Source organism: Sturnira hondurensis, unplaced genomic scaffold (genome assembly GCF_014824575.4).
Source record: "Sturnira hondurensis isolate 20B ecotype Veracruz unplaced genomic scaffold, ASM1482457v3 Scaffold0021795, whole genome shotgun sequence".
NCBI lineage: Eukaryota > Metazoa > Chordata > Mammalia > Chiroptera > Phyllostomidae > Sturnira > Sturnira hondurensis.
Window position 1 is genome coordinate 7,483,192 of NW_028094426.1, and position 24,216 is coordinate 7,507,407.

Below are 24,216 nucleotides of genomic sequence, written 5' to 3' on the forward strand. Positions count from 1 at the left end.
GCACAGGGCTGGTAATGGAGCTGAAGAGGACCACCCTGTTGTTGCCAATGCACTGGAAGTCTCGCTCCCCGGGCCACCCCACTGCGCGTGCTTATAGGGTTACACTGTTGGTCATGGCCGTGTTCCTCTGATTCTTACCTTTCCCTGATCACCGGCAGCTATCTTCTGCCACTCTGTTACTTCTCGTCCACTTATTTCTGGTGAGATCTTGTACGTGTCCCCTCTGTGTTTTAAAAGTGATTCTATTAGCTAAAGATGATGCCAACTCTTCTATGTTCTTCTTTCCTTCTCTTGTCCTTTTGGTCATAGTGACTACCATGGGAGCCCTGCTGCAAGGTCACTGTGGCTAGAATCAGTGGGGGTGCTCCAAGTGTGGTCAGTGAGGGTCACCAGTGTTCTCAAAGAGCCGCCTCTGAAGTTTCCAAGCATCGAGGTTAGAAGTGTGGGGAGGCTCCTGTCTCCACCTCTGGGTCACATTGTTACCCAATGTTACAGTTACCTGGATACCAAGGGCACTGTGGGATTTCTACCCTGTGATCGATAGAATCTATCATTCGGCCTGGGGCTGACATTCTATCTCTATAAAATGGCTCAGGGTGAGTCCCTGGGACTAGGCCTGGGAATTAGATAGGTGCCAAGTGACAGATGCTGTTCTCTTCTCCTTTCCTCCTCCTCTCCTCCTTTGCCGTTCCCTCTCTCCCCTGTTTCCTCCTCCCTTTCTGTCTGTGCCTTTCCCCCCCACATAAATCAATTTTTGCAAATAGATGCCTGCTGGCTACCTGTCCCTTTTCATACATCTATCAGTAACATTCTAGAATTCGGGAGCTCTGCTATGGTAATTTGATGTTTCATTGCTATATTCATTCATATACACTGTTTTATTTAGAATTGTCATATAAAATATCAGATGCCCAGTTAAACTTGAATTTCAGATAAATAGTGAATACTTTTTAACTTAAAAGTATGTCACCAACTTTGCATGGGATATACTTGTACTAAGAGTTTATTTGTTGTTTGTCTGAAATTCAGATGGAAGTAGGTATCCCGTATTTTTATTTGCTAAATCTGGCAACTCTAGTCTGGGAGGACTGGCTTCCAGCGGGAGGAGGGAGGTGACCTGAGGACTGTGGAGATCTCTGATACTTTGCAAGAGAATTCTGGGAGTTGGAGACCCTTGCGACATTGCTCATAACCTTGGTTATTGCTCCAAGCAGGTGGGACACAAGGGACCTGTGAGCAGAGCACCCTAGCCATTGTGCTGTTAACGGCCCTCTCTCCAGAGTCTTTACGTTCTATGTCGAAAAATTATGAAATAAGACTGTGAATTTATTTTAAAAAATGACAGACAATACTTTTCCCTTAGAGAGATGTGAATGTAGAAATAGTTCCTTAAAAACTTTAGCCTTAGAAATGCAGTCTCTATTGATCTGAATTGCTAATGTCAAAATATTGTTTTTATTTTTAAATCTATATGTTTCTGCCTTAAAAATTTCATAAATATTGTAGCAGAACATTAACTTTCATTATTTATGAATCTGTTGAACTTTGCAAGGGTTTGCTGACAGTTCAAAGATTCCAATTTTAATGATAGTTCATTCTACATCATAAATAACCTGAAAGGTCATGTTCTTCGGTAGCATTCAGAGAGAACAGATACTGAGTAGGTATTCGGAGTCAGAAGACTTGACAATTACCTTTCAAAAGGCCCATTGGTTTATTGTTTAAATTGGAAATAAAGAAATAGAAGTTCAACCAAGGTTAATGTGTATTGACAAGTGATCGTTTTTGTTTATATCTTTTCTGTTTTGAAAGTCCACTGGTTTGATAGTATCTTCCTTTATTTAAGCTTGCTGCTTTTTGGCCTGTGTCACAGGCTAGACCGACCTAACAAACTCTAAGGGGCTTAAACAAAGTAGAGGTCTCTTTCCCCCTCTCTCTTTCTCACACACACGCACACACATGCGCACACTCACGCACACCTAAAGGTGTGTCCTGGCAGAGTTCCTTTTTTTCACCCTGTAGCCTCCATGTTTGGTTGAAGTCACCTGCTTCTCCCAGCCGGTGGGAAGGGACAAAGGCACCGAGGGACTCATGCCGGATGTGTGGAGGGTGAGAGCCAGAAGTGACACGTTATTATTGCTGACATTCACCGGACAGAGCTTAATCAAAGGGCTACAACCAGCTCCGCGGGGCCCTGGGAAATATCTGGGACCATCTCAAAGTGCTATGTTTTAAATTGTTTAATGGTGTTGACAAAATAAGCAATGAGATTCTTTAAGCGAAAATCTGTTTTTAAAATGTCGTTTACTTCCTAATAAAATAGCTATAATTTGATTTGCTTTCATTTAAGATGACAAATTATAAAATATCTTATTATGTAACATTATAAATAGTATCTGTTCATCAGGATGTTTTAGTAATAATTATGATCTCCATGTAAGATGTGGTTAGAAAAGTCCAAACATCACCTTGTATGGAAAACAAGTTAATATCTAGGTTTAATTCCCAAGGGAGGTTTTATATGCTTATGTTTCTATTGTTACAATTCAATGAAGAACTTTTTTTTTAGAAGACTGGTGTACTGAAAGTGCTTTTAAAATATTATGCTAACTAAAACATTTGTTTTGACTTTCTACTCGAAAAACACTTTGAGAGACTGGATGGAAACAACTCTAATGAACCACACTCTTTCTTTCCGTACCGCCTAATTGTGTAGCTCGGTTTGCATCCTAGACATTCACTTACTTGGTGGCATGAGTGTGGTGACTGTTATGAAGTGTTTCCCTACCTCTGGAAGCTTGGTGACAAGCTGCTCCTCAGGCCAGGAAACAGTCGCCCCGTTGGTTGGAGCCCAGACGTTTGGAGAAGAATTATAAACAGGGTGTCATACTTCTGGGCTTTTCCCTACCCTCTTTGAATATAAGAATCTTCTGGGCACTTGTTAAATATTTAACTTTCCAGGCCCTTATCTGGAGAATCTGATTCAGTGGTTTTAGGTGGGGTTTTGGGAATTCTTGTGTTTAATGAGTTCCCTAGATGATTCTTTTCACCAGGGAAGTTTGAAAAACATGGCACAGTGCTCGACGTCATCTACTTTGGTCAAAGCATCCTCACTCTGGGGTGGGCTGCCCCATCACAACCCAGTGCACTTTTAGGCTCTTCCGTTGCCGTGGAAGAGCTCAGGTGACCACAGCACCTGTCTACTGCATGCGCCGAGGGCACACCTTTGTTCTCTGACAGTGAATCACAGGATGGCACATGTTTTCTCCATGATCCCAGACTCACTCTCAGATGGCAGCTACTCTCACCTGAGAGGAAATAGTGTCCTGACCACGGTCACAGCCCTAGAAACCCTTCCCTGAGCTCCAGTCCCCAAGTACTGGAATTGACAGTAGTTAGCAATAGTGACGACCTGAAGGTCATGGATTAACAAGTCTACCGGTGATGGCATTTTACTTTTTGTAATCCTTTATTCTCTAGATTCTTCGTATGCACAGTATTTTTCTTTTCTTTCATTTTTACTCATGAGAGAAGGGAAAGTCACAGTCTGTGTAATGGAATTCTCTAGCCTTTCTCTGTCCTGGGAATAGTGCACGCTACAGTTAAAGCCTGTAACACAATAAAAATAGCTAGGAACTTTGGTAAACAGACTTTTTTATTAGACATCTGAACTGAAAAACTCTTTAGTCTAATATTCTGTTTCTTTGATCCTCAAAATGAAGCCCTACTTGGAACCTGATTCTACACAGTGGTTATTATATAAGGATTGTTACCTTCACTCTCCAAGTTGCGGTGTGTCTGTGTTCCCTTTGGTTTTGGGTACGGTTCCACAGAGCAGGCTATCCATACACTTCCTCATTAATCCCACATGGAATTGTGTAATTGTGGCATGGATTAATACATTGAATCAATAGTGAGAAATTAAGAAAACATATCCTTTAGTAATGGTCTGTCATTGCCTCGAAGAGTTAGTAGGCATAAGAATTTTTTTCTGATGTGGGAGAATAAGTGGTTCTAAAAGCACATATTCTATTCTTAGAATACCTGCTTGAGGCAACCCAATTGGGGCAGTTTGTGTTCAGTGTCGGGTAAGTACCAATCTGAGGTGTTGTAATAGCTCACTAAACATCAGAAGGCACAGGAGTCATCTTGGAACCCCCTTAGGAGTTCCTTTCTTGGAGTTCCTTTCCTGGAACTGCTAAGAAACACTCATGTGTAGTAAAATACTGGAAACAGAAAGTATGTTTTCACGAACTGAAAAATAAACGTATGTTTCTGGTTTGCAGGGCCTGTACTTACCTTGTGCATAGTTGTATCCTTAGTTTCTGGTACATAATCGATGCTTAATAAATATTTTTTGTATCAATCAAGACATGAATGAATATGCATTCTTACTCTAGAGGTTTGTACATAAAGACGGTCCTTAAGGAGGTGCTGAAAAGGTCCTGTGTTGAAATCCCTGTATTGACCCACCTTGTGGAGCACTGAAGATTACCATCAATCATGGTGATGATGACACTTTATTTCTGGGGAAATAGTGACCACTGGATAAATAGAGAGCAGCAGTCTGTCTCATTTATTTTTTGTCTCCTCGTTGTCATTCTCAAAACCTGATGTTCTTCCCATTTCTATTGTAAATCAAAGGGGGAGGGATAATAGACTCATAGGATCTTAGGCTCAAAAGAATTTGAATGATTGTCCAGTGATTCAGTCATCTTATTAAAAGTGGGGGGGATTTTACACCCCATCAAGCTGCCCAGCAGATATTCACTGGTATCTTGCTCGAGGGTCTGGAAGCAGCTTTCCATCTCGAGGTGAATCATTCTCATCTTGTATGACTCAGATTGTTTTAATAGCTTTTCCCCACACGGAGTTCTAAACTCAGTTTTTTGAGTTCTACCTATTAAGACCATAGAGAACACAACTTTCTCTTCCATACGGCCACTCTTTATGTATTTGCTGGCAACTTTCATGACCCCAGGTGAGTCTTTCAATAATAATAATGCTAGCTGCCACTGGGAGTATGCCAGGCCCCATGGTAAGCGAGTTATCTCATTTAATCTCCGTAATCATCCTGTGTGTTAGGTGCCAGTGTGGTCTTTGTGTTGTAATTAAAACCTGGAGGCTTAGAGAGGTTAAATAATTGGCCTAAATTGGCGAAGTTAGGCAAGTACAAAACCAAGACTTGAATGTGTTTATGTTGGGGTCTGATTTTAGATACACCTCACAATGACTGTCCCATTCATTATATGTTTGAGAAGCCCATGTCACTTTCTGTTATTGGTAGCTAAAACCGGCCTAACAAATATACTGCCTGCTCTGCATTGGCAGCAACCAGCTTCTCGTTGCATTGGGAAAAAAGGTCAAAGCTTTGATTTCTGCCTCCAGCCTCACAGCCTGGATGCTTCAAGACCACCAAACACAGCTGATCTGCTTCTGACAGGAGTGAACCGTGTCTACAAAGCAGAACGAGTAAAGCCCGCTGTGCCCTGCCACAAGGCAGTGTTTTAGAGAGAGCACACACCACGCTCGACTGCCCCCTCCGTGGAGAAACCCAAAATATGTATGTTGCCCTCCAGGGGAAGGATGGTAGTTGGCAAGATGAGAAAAGGGATACATTTCCTGTTGTTTTATCCTTTCATATGAAGACACTGCCTTGTGGTTTAGACAGACATTAAGACTTTTTTCCTGAGCAAATTTTGGTGTTTATAAGCCCACTCTTTGAGTATTTTTTGACTCTGGGTTGACTCCGTGTAGAGAGATCATCCCTGCCTTTTATCAGAGGAAGCGCGATAGTCCTCCTGACTACTGTTACATAAATGAAGACAGATCGCCGAGCCTGGGAAAGATAAGTGATCCCAGAGGTTGGGAAAGAGGAAATATGTTTAACCATGAAAATAAAAAATCAAACATACATACCTTCTACAGCTCCATCTTTTAAAAAAATGTGTGATTACCAGACATACCTGTAATTCCATTTTCCCCAGGTTTTCCCAGCCTGGTTGGAAAGGCAGCACCAGGGTTATATTGAGAGTAATGCTATTTCCCTGGTTTTAATCTATTCAAATCCATTCCTGGTGTATGTCACGCACACTCAGATGCAGGCGCTCCCTGGTTTCACGTGATGTTAATTCGTTTCCTTGCATTTTACATTGGCTGCTCCCAGTAATGTCTGATGCTGAGGTCTTGGCCAGCAGCCAACCCAAATGAGATGCCCTGGCCATTGCTACCGGCTGTCAGTGCCTGACATTCAGAGCACTAATGCTACCAAAATCTATCTGCCACCCCCTCCTGGGCCCCAGTCAGGCCCAAATATTTGAGTCCTTGCAAAACACACACTTTGAACTCAAGTTTGGACACCCCTGTCCCCACAGAGCCTTATTAATAAACAAATAATAAAAAGGCCTATTGGGATTTAGCCAATTCTCCTTACTGCATTGGATGCAGGCTCATTTGTATGTTGATTATGATTCTCCTATTATTGTCGTTTAATCAATTATCTGCTTATTATCATGATTATTTACACCAGCGTGTTAGTCTGTTCAGGAGGAGAAATTGGAAACCTGGTTGATTTCATGAGAAAGTTTTGTGGAATGTTTTTGAAAAGAAAAATGTCCTGAAAATGTAGTACTGGCTGCAAAGAAAGGTTAGGATTATTCATGGGCTTCGCTTATATCTATGTTCCTGCAGTCACGCACTCCCCCCAGTAACTGGAAATGCGCCACGTATGCATGGCCATGTCAGCACGCAGCAAGATGACACAGCATGAAACGGCAGATTTGGAAGGTGCTGTCAGCCTCGTCTGCAACAGTGGGATAAAATCAGGTAGCTAAAAACAAATTTTAAAACAAAAAGATACAGCTTGCTGAACAAGATAGAATGCAAAATTAAGTTTGTAAAAGTTTGGAAATAGAAATCCATGAGTTTAATACTCAGTGTACAGACTCATAAAAAGTCAATTAGAGGTTTAGCATTTCAGTGCTGTTCTATATGTCACTGCATGTTTCCTTAAGCCCTGCTGCAGAAATAAATATTTCTAATAATAAGCCTTTGCTCACCAGGTCCCTTAGGCCTGCCATGTTCACGAGCTTGTATGCCAGTCTAAGGGAAGGAATGATTAGGAACAGTGTAACAGTCTGCCTCAGACAGGCGCCACAGAAAACATGTATCATAGCCAGTGTAATTGTTGTAATTATTTTTGGCGTCAAACAGTTATGGACTTTTTTTCTATCATGTTTTATTTTCAGCTTCCTGAAACAGTAGCCTGTAATTTTATCCATTAGTTTTTACCCCTCCCAAAGGGGGGGGTGGAAAAAAGCTAACCGATAGAGAGCTGATGTGATAAAGATGGCCAGGAGGTAAGGAAGTTTTAAATTCAGGAACTCTCCGTAGGAAATGGTGTTTCTTCCGTGTACCTTCCATGTACTGGGAAGGAAATGGTGTTTCTTCCATGTACCTTCCATGCACTGGGAAGGTACATGCCAAATTACTTCAACTCTAATTTCTGATTCTGTCTCAAAAGTATAAAAGGATTTGATTCTATTAGCTTTTCCCTGGTGGTGGGTGGGTGGGTGGGTGGAAGACTGTTTAAAGTAGCTGAATCTGGGCAATCAAAGCAGAGCAGGAAGGCTCTGTCCCCTCCTCTGCCATGTGGCTGGGCAGGCTGGGGCAGTTTGGAGAGCTGACAGGCTTGAAAACTCATTTCTGGTGGCCCCTTCTCTGCCTCTCCCTGCTTTGTGCCAAGGCAGACAAAGGGGCAGGGATGGCTGTGTTAATACCTTACTTCTTAAAATTAAAATGTTATGGGCCCATGATTTCCAAGACCCACGGGCCCGCCTCTCTCCTGGTTCTCTGCCTTCGGAGAGTGGAGGAGAAAGGAGAGGGACAGCGGTGACGCTTGAAGTCATCTCTCGATACCAGAATGCAAAAAGCCTGAGAGGCTTCTGAGCAGCAGTTAATGGAGTCGCCTCTCAGTAAGCCAGCAGCAGTAATTATTTTAAAGAGGGGAGGAGGGTGGTGGAACTTTGAAGGAGACCAGTGCGGGAGGGTGAAGGATGGAGAGAGCCAGGTGAGGTCAGTGCACAGATTACAGAATCATAGGGTTGGAAAGGTATGGGGGGAGGCATCCTTAAGAGCTTTTGTTGCAGGTGAAAAGGCTGAGATTCACGGAGGCTATGACTTTTAAGGTTTCAGAAGAATGAGACTGAATATTTTTGGATAGATGTCAATGTAATGCTACAGGGGCAGCACTTCTGTCTAAAGTGGGGGCGACAGACAGGACTGAGTGCTGGCGGAGGGCGGCGTTCGCGTCTGCGTGTCACGTCCGTCACTGAGAATCTTTGTAAAACTCTTGATGCACCGGTGCAGTGCCCGCACTTAGGGTCCTGTCCTGAGGCCAGGGGTAATCCAAACAAGAAGCTCTCTAGGGCTCGGAGCTTTAAATTCAGAACAGGACAAAAGGAAGCTTTCTGAGCTTCAACTCCAATTTGCTTTAGTTCTCTCCTTCCTATAGGTGTGCCCAGCGGGCGTACGGTGGAGAGCAGAACACGCCCCTCCCAAGCAGTCAGATAACTCGGCTTTTCTGCATGCCCTCCCCCCTCATTCCCCTGGTGAGATGGAGGGCCGGGTGGTGAGAGCCATCTTTTTAAAATGCCAGTTTTCTCTCGGTCCCATGATTCTTCGTGTAATTGAAAGAGTTCCTAGAGCAAACGAAAGCTGTGGTGGTAACGCAGTCATCCCTGAACTGCGTTAGTCAGACCATTACGGTTGTCTTTCAGGAGGAGATTAAACACCTCCAGGGGATGGGCCAGTCCCTCACTTCTGTTTTATGTTGGATTCAATTCAAGACTGACCCTTGAGAAACCACAAACATAAATAAAATGAATACGATTTAATATCAATGCTCTCTCAACAACTGTATATTAAAAATAAGGGAACATTTAAGGAAAGTCCTAGTAAAATCTGTAAGTGAAATGCAGATTGAAACAGAAAAATGGAACAACCCCTTGGACCCCCCCATTTTGGATGAGTGTGACATTCCAGTAGAATACCGCTGAGCTTGTTAAAATGTGCCAGTGGCTTCTGGCATTCGAGCCACACCTATCGTTGGACATCTGCATCCAACTGGTTTTCCAAACCTGTAGGTTCCTACGCAGTAGGCCTGTAGCTACTGCTTCCGATTTAAAACACAACCAGTCATGGTCACCTGGTTCTAGAATTCTAGTATCTGGCACATAGAAGAATCCACAAACCTCATTTAAAACTTTATAGTAATTTTTCTTTTTTTTTAATTTAAAGATTTTATTTATTTATTTATCTTTAGAGGGGAAGGAGAGAAACATCAATGTATGGTTGCCTTTCGTGCGTCCCCTGCTGGGAGTTGGCCTGCAGGGAACCAGCCTGCAACCCAGGCATGTGCTCTGACTGGGAATCGAACTGCAATTCTCTGGTTCGCAGGCCTGCACTCAATCCACTGAGCTACACCAGCCAGGGCTACTTATTTTAATATTAATTTTTAATATTCTATTGAAGAGAGCTTACTACTGTTTGTACCGGGCATCCACTTTTAAATTTCTGTATGAAACTGGTTTTGCCCCTACATCCTATGGTAAGACAGAGTCCATCAAAGGACACGCTACTGTTAATCATAGTAGTGGCCGTTGTTTCCTTCCCGCTTGCTTTTCGGCGTTTGTTTGAAACTCACTGGCCTCAGGGCCTTCTGTTGGGCTCCAAAGGAATTTAGATAGGGGTGCTGGTGCTTAATCACCCTTTACTTGTCACATTTGATTGTCTCAGTGTCCTGAGTCTTCCATAAAGACAGTTAACCACTCCTCCATCTTCCTTAGGTACTTTTTTCTCTCTTGCTTGACCCTTTTCCTCCCCTGTCCCACTGCAGCCATTCAGGACCTCGTTTGTAAATGCTTCATTAATGGCCATGCTTAGGAGTGGATCTTTCTTAGTCACAGCGATTTCCCACCACTGAATTGCTAAACTCCCTCACCCCTTGGCCAGTATGAGTCTTGACCCACTTCTTGATGAACTTGATACTCTATTCATCTTTGAAGATCTTCAGTAGTTAGCTTCAATGAGTGCCTCTCTTTCAGGCAAAGCCACATGTCAGGGTGAATATTTGTATAGTGCTGAGAACAGTGCCTGTTAGGTGGTCAATGCTGTGCAGTTGTTCAATGCGTAAGTAACGGAATGGTGCCCTATATGTGCTCAGCATCCTGGAATGAGCTACGGTTTGCTTATCCTTCTTTTGTGCCCGTATTAAGGCCATAGTCAGTGGTGTGTTGGGGTTGGCTCACACCGGCTTATAGTTTCTTGTTAAATTTCTAGACCTTTCCAAACTTCCAGTTTGGTGAGCTGGCTGTTCAGCACAGCCACAATGAAAAATTAAGTCATATGAACTTAAAAGTAATTTATTTTTTAAAAAGGTAATAAATACTGAAAACTCACCACTTTCCCATGATTATTGTACATCTTGCTGTTACCCATGTGTTGAGGTTACTTAACGTTTACTGTATCTGCCGGTGGGAGGCCCGCTGCCACGGGACACACGTGGCTGTGGCTGCTCCTTTCTGTGGGCAGAAGGGAAGCCTGGTGCTGTCTCACACACCGCTCTACACTAGAAATTGTCTTCCAACCAATTCTCATGGAAGTCTTTTTCCTTTAAACCATTATTTAATGCAATAACCATACATAACACATGCATATAGAACATATATGACACACATGTACAGTTTAATAATGAAGCTGTAGTGAGTATCCATGAAAGCCCTGCTCAGGTCACAAAGGGGAATACAGTCAGCTCTTCTGATGCCTTTTCCCAGAGAGGAAACCGCTTTCCTCATTTAATTTTTATTCATCTTTGTAGTTTCACCACCTCTTTTTATATCATTTTACACCGTGCTTTATTCCTAATTTAGAATTTTGTATCGCTGAAATCATACAATATGTGTATGTCTGGCTTTTTTCAGTATTACTGGTGTGTGCTTCAGACATGCTGTCATTTTTGCTAAAAAAAAAATCGGTGCTTGTAACTCTTGAGACAAACAGGTATTTGGTCACTTTTAATGAACTTATCCCACTAAATGAAGGTGAAATTCAAGTAGGGTAGTGAAAGGGGGACCTTCATGCATTTCAGGTGTTTCCTGACCCCAGCTGCCCTTGGGCTCTTGTCCGTTTTCCTCTCTTGAAGCCAGTCCACAGGCTTGTTACCCACATCTTTGCTCCCCGCTGTGCTATCAGAACCCAAGTCCTACAGAAATACAGGCTCCACTGCAATCTTCTAAGAAACGCCTTGCTGGAGGGAGTTGGCGGTAACCTTGGGAGCCCAGACAGGCACTTGACATTTACTTGAATGGTGCCAGTATGTCTCCCTCTATCCTGTGCTGGGTGGGGATCCAAGCCTGCTCTGGTTAGGGCATAGGGAGGGATGGGAGCGGCACCATGGTGAGTGGCAGGCAGATCAGCATGCTGATTAATGATGGTGACAATCTTGAATTTCTTGGAATTAGGCAGAAGGCATGGCCGGGTTAAGCCAGCCTTCTGTAGTCCTTGAAGGGAATCTGTGTGCAGGAGGTGGAAATTTGGGGAGCTGGTATACATAGATGCTCAGCAATCAAAAAGAAGTTCTCCCTTTAGCTCTAGAGCGGAGTCCTGGAGCCCTTCTGCCGTTCCAGAAGTGAACCGTTACTTCTGAACCGAGGACAGCTCATGATGCCCCCTGGGGAAGTGCTAGGGTGGCGTCAGGGATGCTGACACATTGAGTAGCACTCAGAGGCGCTGTGGCAGTGTCCTTTACCAGTGACTAAGGAAGTAGTTTGGTTCTTAATGTTGCTACAGCTGTACTGGTGTGCAGTGCCCAAGCACCAGCCCTGGGTATGTGTGTGTGGTGGGGAACAGAGTTCCTAGACTCTTAATAAAATGCAGAGATCTCTCCCATTGTGGAGGGAAAAAATAAATCAAAAAAAAAATCAAAACAAAGCAAATTCACTTGACTGTGTCACAATCTTTAGATCCCTCTTATTTTCCTACCATTGTTCACAGGCAAACTTCTCAAATTAAAGATCTATACCTATAGCCTTGATTTCCTTACCATTGGTATCCTTATTAATCCCTTTTAATTCAGTGACTTTCCCAGAGCCAAGAGCAGGCTGAAAGTAAGTAGAGCTCGCCTTGGGACAAGAGCCCTGGGAGAACAAGTAGGAGGCCCTGGTCATTACAAATGTGATTGCTGGAGTTGGGAGCAATTGAGACAAATAGAGAATCCATACATGCGTTCCAACACACATCTAATAGGATTTCCAGAAGTAGAGAATTGAGAAAAAGAAGAGATGGAACAAAAATAATAATTTTTTTTAGAATGGTCAAAATACATGAATGATTACATTGAAAAGGCATGCTGAATAATAGTGTTTTTAAAACTTTCCCCCAATTTTATTGAGATATAGCTGCTGTTTTTAAGACCTTACACCACCTATCTATATCTCTGGAAAATTTCACAACAGGGTGAATTAAAAAAATGACTCTAAAATATTTTAGAGGAAAAATTCATTACCTACAAAGGTGAAAGAGTTAATATTTATTTCAGGCTTTTCATTAACAGCATTAGATCCAAAAAGATATGGTTCAAGAACTTCAAGTTCTAAAGAAAGAAATTTTATTCTAGAACTTTATTTCTGTCCAAAAAGACATTTTCAGAAAAGCAAGAAGCCCCCAAATTTTACATCTCGTTTACTTTTTCTTAACAATTTTGTTTACAATATATCAAGAGAAGTAAAAATGAATTTAAGAGAAAAGTGGATACAGAATCTAAGCAATCTCAAAACTAATCTAATAATATGATAAAATCCTAGGATCATCAAAATTACAACATGAAGCCCAAGATTCCAAGAAGAATATCTTTAAAAAAATGAATAATATTACAAACTTTTATCATCAAGAAGGTGTGTTATCTTATTGGTAGCATAATGATTTATTTTACCAATCACAAGAAAGAAGGTCAATTAGAACCTCTGGATAAAGAGAGGTTTTTTTGTAAAAAAATTATAATTCAAATGTTGATCCAGCTAATAGGTGACATGGTTTTAAATACTTGATGAATTATAAGAAAAGTGTATTTGTTGGGGCTTGGTGTTTGGAATGATTTTCTTCCATACAAGATTAGTTGAAATTTGGGATTTGCTGGGAAGTTTATATGTGATAATACATGAAGGCATCCAACACGATACCTACTATATAGGAACTGCTCAAACACGAGTTCCTTCATCATCATCCTTCCTCCAGCTCCTAGCACTTCTAACTATTTATTGGCAAATTTATGTTTTAAATAAGCATGCAACACTTTGCAGGTGTATGAATGAGACTTCAATCATTTAAAAACGTGTTAAATTTCCCTTCAGGAAGAAATGAATGCAGTTTGGCCAGATATATAATAAAATGATTACATTGGTTGACTACAAAGTTCGAAAGGATTAATAATATTTAAAGAGAATATTTTTTGGTGGCGATTGTTAATGTTCTTAACACCATAAAGGATTAATGCAGTAACTGAAAACAGAATATTAGAATAGAAGCACCTGTTTTCTCTGAAGAAAAAATAGTATATCATAACAGACCCAAGTGATACATTTATGATTGCTTTACTATTTTTTTCTTTCTTTACAGCAAAGCATATATTCCCACTGCTCTGTTGCCACAGACATTTCAAGGAGATTGGTGTGTTTCAATAGGTTTCCTGTCCTTCCTTTAAAGGAGCAGAGTGTATGAAAAATCCTAAGCGGATCATTAAAATTGTAATAATATCCCAATGTGGAAGATAAAAGAGAAGAACTCTGCCTCATGCTGGATTTATTTTTTGTACTCAGTGGTGTGTTTTTTTGTACGGTACTTGGATCAGGTCATCCCAGAAGGGAAGGATCACATTAACATTGGTGTTTGTGGTGAGATATAATATTATTTAGTGGGACTGTAGCCTTTGAAACAGATGGAAACAAATGAGGTTGATCCTATATCAAGTCCCATTTACTGAAACCGGCTATTTTGGCCAGTGATATGCCTGACATTTCAATGTAAACTCATCCCTCTCTTTTTTATTTAAAAACAATTTATCACCCAATTTCAGAGAGCAATCTATTGTCTGATGCATACCGTACCACATGCAAAGTATCTGTCAGATTCTTTCGTGAGTCTTAGAAGTTCATAATTTATTTGCTTCCACATCAATATAATCCTAATTTCACCCTGGTTGGTGTGGCTCAGTGGACCAAGTGCTGGCCTGTGAACCAAAGGGTTGCAGGTTTGATTCCTAGTCAGGGCACATGCCTGGGTTGCAGGCCAGGTCCCCAATAAGGGGCGCATAAGACACAATCACACGTTGATAGTTTCACTCTATCTCTTTCTCCCTTCTCCTCTCTCCAAAAATAAAAATAATTAAAAAAATAAAAAATATAGAGCCCTAAACTCTCCTCAGAATCTTCTAAAACTGCAAAGTCAATAGTGACAGATATCTTACCTGCTAATAGGAGGAAGGTCAGTTTTTGATGTTTCTGTTACTTCAGGTCAATACCGTGGCTGCTACCCCTCCTCTTCCCTTCTTCCTGGTCTTTCCAGTTCCCCCATTCAATTAGAGCCTCAGCAGATTGCGGATTCAGGAACACATAGGTGGCAAAATGAAGGCAAGCTAATATTGTATTTTGGGAGCTTTGGGAAAAGGTTCATGAGGAGGAAGTTTTAGAATAATTTAGAAACTGAAAATTTTCTTTGGCTTTTACCTACCACTGAAATTGTGTGGTTAGCTTTGAATGTTCATGTAGAAGCAGTATTTTCACAATGACTGTTAAAAAAATCACACTACTCAAAATGCTAATAGATACTGTTCTTTCTGATAACTTTGAAATTTGGGGTGTCAACCTCAAAAAATAGCCAGTTATTCTATTAGCAAAATGAGTTTATTTGAGAATAGAGAATTGCAATTTAGGACAAGTAAGTGCTGGCGAATTGTGGGCAAGTTCAAAGAGACAAAAGGGAGCTTAGGCTCCTTAGGTTTCAACAGGAAATTGGGGAGAGTTGCTTTAAATAAAAGTTCATTGGATGTGGAGGTGTGGTGGTTTCTTGTTGGCTGCGCTGTTGTTGGGTTGGGGGAGGGTTTTCCATTTTTTTAAAGCAGAAGCTAACATTTCTATATAAGAAATAATTAAATGAACAACAATAAAGTAATTTATGAAAAAAGAAATGTCTTATTAATTGTGTTGAATGTACTTTAAAAAAAGAAATTAAAGACTTAAATTGTTTCAAAATTTGAAGAAAGGTAAGAGCTGGAATTAAAATCCAACACTGAAACTTTATACTTAAACACTTGGCTATAGCCATCGGACTAAATGTAATCTCCCCATTCTCCAGGCATATATATTATTTTACACAAGGAAACAGGAGCAACCTATATAGATCAATATTATGCAAACCTACCGGAAAGACCTGATTCTCTTGTAGCTTTGATTCTCTATTTTTAAAGATTACACTCAATTTGGACCCTTGGAGCAGCTGACTTGTCAGTCTTGTTTTGTGTCTCCTTGCTGATATGTTCTCAAATTGACTGATTTTTCAACAGTGTTCATTCATTTCCTACTACATACTCAGCCCTTGGGTAGATGTAGCTCATATAGAAAAGTTAAGTTACAAATGTCTCTCTACCTTTTAAAGAGTTTAGAGTCTGGTTAAGTAGGCCTGATAACACAGGTAAAACGAGAATGAGCAACACCAACACGAATCCATGAGCAGAATTTTTATATAAACTCTTAGTGCTCTGTGAAATCAAAAGACAGAAATCAGTGCTTGCTGTCTGGAGTAACCAGGGCATGCTCTATAAAGAACGAAATCTTAGAACTTCTTTGAGAGATGATTGAGATTCGAGGCTTGAAAAGAACATTCCAGCTGGGAACAAAATAAGCAATGGCCCATGAGAAGTTTGTGTTCACAGAACAGTGACACGCAGCCTGGTAAAGGGGTGTTCATAAAAAGGGTATACAATAGTGAGATGACTTGGAAGGAAAGATATTAAATCTAAGGTGAGTAGTTTATTCTTTTTTATCACAGGAAAAATAAGATTGAAGGTTACATTTATTGGAAGTATGCACGGTAAAGCTTTCTTTTTGAAAACCCGAATTCTCTACTTTTGCTGTTTGGTCCTCAGTCAGAACGACTTTCACTGAGTGGGTTTTTAACGTTACAATCACAGCTCTCAATCAGAAAGCTCTTACACAAATCAGTCTTAGCAAGTTTGATACTGCATCCACTGCGGGGACATTGTCCAACTGCCACATCCCTCAGGGACACTTATGTTGGGAAAAAGGAACTTTTCTCCTGTGGTCTTGATTCCGTGCTAAGGAGGCTGCAAAGTACAATACTCCTCGCCTGTCTTTGCCCCTCACTTGCTCCTTCCTTGGGGAGGAATGAATTAATTGGATCGGTAATTTTGGAAGGAAGAACTGGGCGAAGGTAAAATGGCAGCTCATTCCCTTCCTCTCTTCTTTCTGAGAGTGAATCTCTCCAGAGTGTGCGCTCGACCGCCCTCTGCTGTTCTGGAAGCTGAGGGGTAAAGGGGCAGGCCCTGCTCCCTGTGGGGGCCTGGGCGGAGGCTGACTGAGAGAGTCCACCTGATGCCGGGGTTATGTGGAAGCCCACTTGTTTACAGATGCAAGTCACACTCTCAGACATCTGTAATGATCTTAGCTTTACCGGCTTACTCCTTTCCTCCTTTCCTCTAACTTCTTAACTGAGACAAACTTGGAAAAGAAAAAGCGTTCCTATTTACTGAATATTTTCAATACTCCATCATCACAAAAAAAATCAGTAATCCTCTTTTGCACGATAAGAACTATGAAATGTGTGTCTCCCATTTTATTTTCTTTACCAAATTGTCAAAAGCCAAATTTTAACTAAAACAATTGTATATGCATTATAGTTTACATATTTGTGTTTTATTCATTCCTGACATTGTATTTGTACTCTAATTCATATTTCCTGTGATTCCGTTTTTAAATTTATAATGAACTATTTTGTATATGTGCTGTCTCATATATTTCTGGGGGAATAGGCCAAACCTGAATTATACGATACCTCATTATACATTGACGCCTGGAGACACAGGCTGGTTATAGAAAATGAAGGAAGCGAGTTAACTAGAAGTGATTTGAAATTTTATATAAGTGACCGTACAAGTGTGGCATCCTTGTGAAACATCATCAGATACCTGATGGCAAATGAAATGAAGAACAAATTGGTAAAGAATGGGTGAGGAGGGTGGAGAGAGAGAGGGAGAGGGGGGAGGGGGAGGAGAGAGAGTTTCTTTGCTTTGGAGGAATTTGAATAGTTGGTGTCGAGAAAGGAAGCAGGATTAGAGAATGAAATGAAAAAGAATCAGACGGATGAGGAGAAAGAGATATTTCTTTTTTTAAAATATATTTTATTGATTATACCATTACAGTTGTTCTATTCCCCCCTTCATTCCCCTCCACACGCACACTCCCTCCCCCACCATTCTCCCCCCCTTAGTTTATAACCACGTGTCTCAAGTTCTTTAGATTCTATATTTCCCCCACTATTCTTGCCCTCCCCCCTATCTATTTTCTACCTACCATCTATGCTATTTTCTGTGCCTTCTCCCCCCTTCTCCCCCTCCCACCCCCCTGTTTCTAACCCTCCATGTGTTCTTCATTTCTATGGTTCCACTCCTGATCTAGCTGTCCTCTTGGTTTGCTTTTGTTTTAGGTGTGGTTGTTAATAACTGTGTGTTTGCTGTCCTTTCACTGTTCATATTTTTCATCTTCTTTTTCTTATATAAGTCCCTTTAGCATTTCATATAATAAGGGCTTGGTGATGATGAACTCCTTGAACTTGACCTTATCTGAGAAGCACTTTCTCTGTCCTTCCATTCTAAATGAAAGCTTTGCTGGATAAAGCAATCTTGGCTGTAGGTCTTTGGATTTCATGACTTGGAATACTTCTTTCCAGCCCCTTCTTGCCTGTAAGGTCTCTTTTGAGAAATCCACTGACAGTCTGATGGGTACTCCTTTGTAGGTGACTGTCCCCTTATCCCTTGCTGCTTCTAGGATTCTCTCCTTCATTTTGGTCTTGGCTAATGTAATTATGATGTGCCTTGGTGTGTTCCTTCTTGGGTCCAACTTCTTTGGCACTCTCTGAGCTTCCTGGATTTCCTGGAAGTCTATTTCCTTTGCCAGACTGGGGAAGTTCTCCTTTATTATTTGTTCAAATACATTTTCCACTCGTGGCCGTTTCTTTCCCCCTTCTGGTACCCCTATAATCCGGATGTTGGAACGCTTAAAGATGTCCTGGAGGTTCCTAAGCCTCTCCTCATTTTTTTGAATTCTCATTTCTTCATTCCTTTCTGGTTGGATGTTTTGTTCTTCCTTCTTGTCCATTCCATTGATTTGAGTCCCAGTTTCCTTTCCATCACTATTGGTTTCCTGTGCATCTCCCTTCATTTCAATTAGTTTAGCCTTCATATGTTCCTCTAATTTGTGACTATAATCTACCAGTTCTGTGAGCATCCTGATAAATAGTGTCTTGAATTGTGCTTCTGAGAGGCTGGCAATTTCTCGGTCACTTAGAGTTATTGGCTCTGGGACTTTGAATTCTTCTTGCACCATCTTTTGGGCTGTTCGTGCCTGTTAAGTAGCAGGATCAGAGCCCTAAAGTGTTCACTAGAACAGGGCAACTAAGTCGCTGGGTTGTGAAGTTGTACGTGGGGGCGGGGTCAAAGAGGGACAATGGCTTTCCGTCTGCCGCCTGCTGCCATGGCCTGGGCACCGCAGCCACCACCGCCACCAGGCCCACGCGCCTCGCTCTACCGCACGCGAGTGTGCCACCGCCGCCAACCCTCCACCACTGGGTTCGCCCCCTGGGGCCTGCGTGGTCCGTCTCACTGTGCGCGAATGTGCGACCACGGTCAGTCTGCCCCACACCCCGACTGGTTCCGGGCTGCCGGCGCGCCTAGGTCGGGGGCCCTGTCCTGCCCGACCCAGCTTCGCTGCTGGCTCCGCCCCTCTTACCGTCCCCGTTGAACGGGTTGAACAGTTCGTAGTTGTCGGGCTTCCGTATAATTCCGTTTTCTGGTCTTTGGGTGTGTCCTAGTTCTCCAAACCTTTGTTGTGTTCAAACTTGGTTGTGGGAGAAGGCACAGTGTTTCCACCTATGCCTCCATCTTGGTGGAAGTCAGATGAGGAGAAAGAGATATTTCTGAATCCATGGGGAGGAGCAGGTAGTGAACATGCAGTGTGAAAGAAAATTTTTGTTTTGCCAACTGCAAAAGAAAGTTTTAGGAGCATGATAATTATAAGCTCTTTACTAGGCAACAGTTTCTTGAGGCATTTATTTTATCTTTTATGAATCTGTTTACCCATTCCAGGAATATTTTATACAGTGCCCAGTATAAAACATCATAACTTGTGCTTTGTACGTGATAAACACGGAATAAAGGATTCAATGGAGGAATCTAGGTAGCGGGTGTGTTACGCAGGGTAGTTTATCCCACAAAGCTCTCTCTTCAACTGGAAGGCTGACTGTGAGTGTACACTATGTGGGTGTGTGTGTGTGTCAGCTGGGCTGTGTGAGCAGGAAGTCTGTAGTCAAGCTGGCCTCTCTCCTGGCTGATTAAACAAGAAGCAGCTAATTCTGTGGCATCACATCCTGGCTAGGAGCCCTGTCCTTTCCAGGCATATTGTCCAATTTGTTTAGAGAGTGGCTCTTTGATTTTAGTCTGGGGGAAAACGCTCCTGCTGCCAGTCACTTTACAACGTGGGAGTGGAGGTGAGTGTTTGGGGGTGGGGCTGGTTGGTGCATCTGCTCTTAGACGGTGTTTTGATTGATCAACTGATTTCTGCCGCCTTCCCACCCTGATTCCCAGTTTGGAGCTTTTCTGGAGCTGCCTGGGAAGAATGGCTTCTGCCTCCACTGCAGCCTTCTCCCCTGCACATTCTTGACTGCAGTCCGCCCCCCAGTACTCCCTCCTCCCAGCTGCATAATTCTACCAACGTTCTCGTTCCTAGAAATCTTTCAAATCCGTGAGACAAAATTTACTATTTCTAAGGACCAAGCAGAGCATCTGATCAACAAAAGGAAAGTGTGAAATCAAACTGAATTGATATGGTTCCAGGCAAGGACAAGAAATTTGGTATTTTTATTTTCGAACACAGCTGTTGTGCTATTAACGTCAAGTTGCTTCAGTTATTCCAAATATTTATCAAACAATAGTTATGCCTTGTGCACTCTGCTAGATTTGGGGTGTATTGATGAGCAAAATAGATGCCTTCCCTCAGCCATTATAGACTAGTGGGAGAGAAAGACATTAAATGCACAGAAGTATCAATGAAATTGTGTTAAGCCTTTTAAAGGAAAATACGGCTCACTATGAGGAAGAATATAAAATAGGAGATGAGGAAAAATCCTTCCTGGAAGTGACTTTAAAGCAGAAGCCTAAGATATTAGCTAGGCAGAATAGTGGGGGAAGTGTTGGAGGTGACAAACAGCAGGTCAGATGTCCAGGGTGGCAGGAGTGGACCCAGAGTAGAAGACAGTGTCCCAGGATAAGGCTGGAGAGAATGACAGAGACCAAATCAAAATCCTGCATGTGGTGGGTTATAGCATAAGAGCTGTTAAGTGTTTTTAACGTTGGTATTGATTTCTCTGGTTCGTACCTTGGGCGCTTTGCTCTCCTCAGCTTTGCGGAGAACAAATTAGTCAGGTAGCACTGTCATAGTAGAAGAGGTGAGGGATGATGGTGGTGTGGTCAGAAAGTGGGAATGGACTTTGAAAGAGGTAGATGAATTTGAGACACATACCGTGTGTTGAATTGACGAGACTTAGCGGTGGTTGGGTGGGTTCGATAGAGGAGTAATCATGGATGATTTCGGCAGCTCTGAAAACAAAGTGCCTTTAATTGAGATGAAGGATATAGAATTAAGATGGCTTTTGGGAGAAAAATTGAGTTCAGCTTCTAATTTTTACTTGGGAGGGAAGACATATCCAAGAGGAAATGTCAAGAAGGCAGTTAGTTGGATGCACCAATCTGGATCTCGGAGGGGATGTGGCTAGAGATGTGAATTTGGAAATCGTCACCATACAGGTATTATTTATACCACAGGAGTGGAGGACATCAAGGAGAGAGACGAGTAAAAGAGGAAACCCAAGCCCAAGCCCTGAAGAAACTCAGCATTCAGAAGTTGGACAGTGAAGGAGAAGCTGTTCTGAGAATTTAAAAAGAGCAAGAGAGGTCTCATACTCCTGTATGAGGTGAGTTGATGTCAGGTTTCCAAGAGAAGAAAATGTTTCAAGAAGAATGAATAAGTGGTAAACTTCTTAAAATACTCCTAAAGGATCTTCTAAGGTCAACAATCCACATTACCTTCTTCTTATAAAGTTTTTAGACAGAGGTGAAGACACCTTGTAACTTCAGTTAGAGAGATTCTGGGGCTGCTGCTGAGCCAGCAGGTTTCCTCCTGTGCGTGACCGGTCGGTGGGAGAGCAAGCGTAGAAAACGTGTCTCAAGGATCTGGCTGATCTAGATGCCTTCCTTTCACCCCCATGTGTGCACCGTAGTCTCAACAACTATCATGCTAACATATTGCTTGATAAATCGTGAAGGCGATTCCAACTGGGGAATTTCTCAGAGTGTGATTTCTCCTTCTGCTCCTGTTCAACAGTGATGCTTTGGACCAGGTTGAGAGGTGGTTTGGGGGAAAAAAAGTTCATTTTTGACTCAAGTTTTCTGACTGTTTATATTATGTCACTCTGATGAGTACTTGGGTTTTGACCACAAAAACATAAACATCAGTTGAGAACTGAGTGTTGCCTTCTGCTGAGCCCTTCTTCCCCCTATAAGGTTACCATACTTATCAAGATGAGATTACGAAGTACTGTGACTGGGTTTTTTTGCTTGTGGTTTTTCAGATCAATATTATGATAAAAGATTATAGTTATATGTATTTTGCAGTTCTGCAAATGTGAGAGAAAATATTAGATTGAACCGTATGAAATTATCACTTGTTTGGTTTTAAAAAAGGGCCAAACAGGGACAATTTCCTACGCTTCAAACTAAAACTTGATATCTGACTCAGAGTTTATTTCAGAAACACCTTCTTGTTGTTCCGGTAACAACACAGCAGCATCTCTTTGCAGTTACTGTGAACTGTGGTAAGTTAACTTGCACTAAATTTAATTTTACTTTGTAGTACTGAACATAATATTAAACGTTTTTTATCTCCTTATGTGCTTTTTTGTTAAATGGTTTCAGACAGCTCCAAGGAAGGGACTTAACCTGGAATATAGTGAAAAGTCTTAAAGATTTACTTGTTCTCTTCTAGTCTTTTCCTTATCCCAGGATGTAAATGGGCAGGATTTCAAAGAAGCTCGTCTTGTGCCTTGGAGCTATTTCCCAGTATGTTCTTGAGAAATAAAGTAAGAAGCTCAGAAACATTTCCTTGGCTATCTTGAAGGGCAGTAGCTATTCTAGCTGTCCTTTTATTACTCTTCTCAAGCCACACCATGTCTTTATTTACGAGAAATTTCAGAAGAGAGCAAATTTCCAGGGCCTAATGGTGCTCTACCATAATATGGTCCTTCCTTCTTGGTCAGAATCAGCTCTCATGCAGTTGAATTTATCTTCAAACTTCATGGAAGCTGGAGTTGCTTTTTTGACTGCCAGGTTAGTAATTTTTAACAGTTGTGAATATATTTAATACTTATTAAGTTCAGATATTGACTTTATGGATATATGTGTATTTTTATGTATGTATGCACAACAATAATTTAGAGTTTTGTTATTGCTGTAAATAAGTGGTATTCTAATTCACAAAGTTTGCATTATTTCTACTTGTGGGAACATGTTTTACATTTGAAAACCTAGCACTGAGAAATAAATTGAAATTGAAGTTATCAAGGACCTAGTAGTTCCTTGCTCTTAATATAGGCAAAACATTTGAAGAAAACATGTCTAGTCCACAATCAATGGACCCTCAAATGATCTGCACAGTTGCATTTTCTTGAGGTTGGGGATAACTGGAACTCACTGAGGAACCCCAGGAAGCTGCGCAGAACATGCACCTCACTTAATCCTCTTCAGGGGAAAGGAACTGTGGCATTTATAATTCCCTTCAGTCACCAGTTGAATGCTGCTCTTGGGGGTGGTGGTGGTGGCAGTAGCGGTGAATTCTTGGACACCTCTGAGCTGCCATCTCTGCAGACAGAGAAACAGACTGTGGCCACCAGAGAGAGCCGTTGGACAGTGGGAAGTCAGCTTTAGGTGCTACGCAGGTAAAGGAGAGGGTGTGTGGGAGGGCCCCGGCAATAGCCGCTACAGTCCACCCTCTCCTCAGACCCACCATCGGGCACTCCCTTGAATTCATTCCATCCTCTCATTGGTTTTTCAAAGTGGTGGGCAACCGCACATTTTTTTAAAATAACTTTTATTTATTGATGAGAGAGAGAGAAAGAGAGAGATCAATTTGGCATCAATTTGTTGTTCCACTTATTTATGCATTCATTGGTTGATTCTTACATGTGCTGTGACTGGGGACCAAACCTGCAACCTTGGTGTATTGGGATGATGCTCTAACTGACTGAACTACCTGTCTGGGGTTACTAATTTTAAAAAAGTAAAAAAACAACAGATACCTCATTGAGTTCCAAATATAACCTTGTCCTTATTATGAGAAGAAATTCTAGCTCCTCATGAGAATCAATTACTCTTGTTGGTAAAACATTTCTTTTGTCATTTGGTCTGTTAGCATTAACAATAAAAATACTGGGAGGCAGTCATAGCTTTAGGTTTATGGTCTCTTACTTTGTCCTTTACTATAATTCCATTTACCAGGAGCCAGGATCTCCAGTTCCACTGGTAAGGACCTGTTGGAGTCCAATCCTTAAGATGTTGTTTTCTTCATGTGATGGACAGTGACTTTACCTACCTGAATGTACGATTTGGAGACTTAGAGAATACCCAGCTTCAAATAAGTAGTGTGGGCTGCATATATACTTGATACACCATGGTTAGGAATCTAGTTTCTCTGAGTGCCCTTAAGCATGCTAGGAGCAACCTTTTGTCTTGTTTCAGGATCCAAGTGGGTCAGCACTGTGAATCTATATAGGGCACACCAGAGACTCACCATGGGATGTAGCCCCATGGGGTCTGCCTGGTCA